Below are 2,969 nucleotides of genomic sequence, written 5' to 3'. Positions count from 1 at the left end.
CTAGTATTGTCTTGTAACTTAAGCTTTAACATGCCTTAAATGTGGATCCATTCATTTCACAATGATATTAAATATCTACCTTTTGATAAAGGCAATTCTTATTCCTATCTTGATTGCCTATTACTGTGACTCAACTATAGTCTCTTGCATATTGCTAAATAATCTTTATGGAGTCAGATATTCAGTTTGTTAACATACAYATTTCATAGTCTTATTACGGATAACATGTGAAGTGTGTATACAGTATACAGTACCAGTCAAATGTTTGGACACAACTACTCAAGAGAAATGACAGYACATCATTACTTTAAGACATGAAGATCCGGAACATTYCAAGAACTTTGTGCAGTGGCAAAAATCATCAAGCATTATGATGGAACTGGCACTCAGGAGGACCGCCACAGGAAAGTAAGACCCAGAGTTACCTCTGCTGAAGAGGATAAGTTCATTAGAGTTACCAGCCTCAGAAATTGCAGCCCAAATAAATGCTTCACTGAGTTCAAGTAACAGACACATCTCAACATCAACTGTTCAGAGGAGACTGCTTGAATCAGGCCTTCATGGTCGAATTGTTGCAAAGAAACCACTACTAAATGACACCAATAAGAAGAAGAGACTTGCTTGGGCCAACAAACACGAGCAATGGACATGAGACTGGTGAAAATCTGTCCTTTGGTCTGATGAGTCCAAATGTGAGATTTTTGGTTCCAACCACCGTGTCTTTGTGAGACGCAGAGTAGGCGAATGGATGATCTCCCCATGTGTGGTTCCCAACATGAAGCTTGGAGGAGGAGGTGTGATGTTGTGGGGGTGAATTGCTGTTGACACTGTCGGTGATTTATTTAGAATTCAAGGTACACTTAACCAGCATGGCTACCACAGCATTCTGCAGTGATACGTCATCCCATCTGGTTTGCACTTAGTGGAAATATAATTTGTTTTTCAACAGGACAATGACTCAACACACCTCCAGGCTGTGTAAGGGCTATTTGACCAAGAATGAGAGTGATGGAGTGCTGCATCAGATGACCTGGCCTCCACAATCACCCGACCTCAACCCAATTGAGATGGTTTGGAATGAGTTGGACCGCAGAGTGAAGGAAAAGCAGCCAACAAGTGCAAGTGCATATACATATATGCATACATATGCAACAAGTGCATATGTGGGAACTGCTTCAAGACTGTTGGAAAAGCATTCCAAGTGAAGCTGGTTGACGGAATGCCAAGAGTGTGCAAAGTTGTCATCAAGGCAAAGGGTGGCTACTTTGAAGCCTGTCAAATATAAAATATATTTATTGATTTGTTTAACACTTTTTTGGTTAATACATGATTCCATATGTGTTATTTAGTAGTTGTGATGTCTTCACTATTATTCTACAATGTAGAAAATAGTAAAAAATAAAGACAAACCCTGGAATGAGTGGATGTGTCCAAAATTTTGACTGGTACTGTATATGCACTCAGTAGCCAGTTTATTAGGTACATCACACCTATCTATACTGAACAAAAATATAAACGCAACATGAAACAATTTCAAGTTCATATAAGGATATCAGTCCATTGAAATAAATTCATTAGGCCCTAATCAATGGATTTCACATGACTGGGCAGAGGTGCAGCCATGTGTGGGCCTGGGAGGGCATAATCCCAACCACTGGGGAGCCAAGCCAAGCCCAGCCAATCAGAATTAGTTTTTCCCCACAAAAGGGCTTTATTACGGACAAAAATACTCCTAAGTTTCATCAGCTTCATCAGGTGGCTGGTCTCAGACTATCTCGCAAGTAAAGAAGCTGGATGTGGAGGTCCTGGGCTGGCGTGGTTACACATGATCTGTGGTTGTGAGGCCGTTTGAACGTACTTCCAAATGCTCTAAAACAACGTTAGAGGTGGTTTAGGGTAAGGAAATTAACATTCAATACCCTAGCAAATTTTCTGGTGGCCATTCCTGCAGTCAGGATGCCAATGGCACGCTCCCTCAAAACTTGAGACATCTGTTGTATTGTGTTTTGTGACAAACTACACATTTTAGAGTGACCTTTTATTGTCCCTAGCACAAGGTGCACCTGTGTAATGATCATGCTGTTTAATCAGCTTCCTGATATGCCACACCTGTCAGGTGGATAGATTATCTTGGCAAATGAGAAATGCTCACTAAAAGGGATGTAAACAAATTTGTGTACCACATTTTAGAGAAATAAGCTTTTTGTGCGTATGGAACCTTTATGGGATATTTTATTTCAGCTCATGAAAAATTGGACCAACACTTTACATGTTGCGTTTATATTTTTGTTCAGTACAGTACCCAGTCGGACCCCCTTTTGCCTCCAGAACAGCCTGAATTGTTCTGGGCATGGAAACGTTACTCAATTGGTATCAAGGGACCAAACATGTGCCAGAAAAACACCCCCCACACCATTACACCACCAACACCAACCTGTACTGTTGACACCAGGCAGGATGGGTCCATGGACTCATGCTGCTTATGCCAAATCCTGACTCTGCCATCAGCATGACGCAACAGGAAACGGGATTTGTCAGATCAGGCAATGTTTTTCCACTCCTCAATTGTCCAGTGTTGGTGATCGCGTGCCTGCTGTGGTGTGTGTGTGTTGTGTGTGTGTGTGTGTGTGTGTGTGTGTGTGTGTGTGTGTGTGTGTGTGTGTGTGTGTGTGTGTGTGTGTGTGTGTGTGAAGTTGTTGGCAGGGAGTGATGCTTTGTGTTTACAGCATATGGGCACGGGGCCAAGGAAACCACTTTCTGAGGTTTCTCTTATTCAACATATATTGGGGTAATCTCTGATATGTGTACATACTCCTTCCAATAATGGCGCAGTACACCAGTGGTGTGCAGAACGGCATCTCAGACTGCACAACTCGTCTGTCGGTCCTTGTCACGAATGGGCTATCGCAGCAGATGACCACACCGGGTTCCACTCCTATAAGCTAAAAATAAGAAGAAGTGGCTACAGC

Source organism: Salvelinus sp. IW2-2015, linkage group LG18 (genome assembly GCF_002910315.2).
Source record: "Salvelinus sp. IW2-2015 linkage group LG18, ASM291031v2, whole genome shotgun sequence".
NCBI lineage: Eukaryota > Metazoa > Chordata > Actinopteri > Salmoniformes > Salmonidae > Salvelinus > Salvelinus sp. IW2-2015.
The sequence above is the reverse complement of the archived record's forward strand: the minus strand, read 5'-3'. Positions refer to the sequence as shown.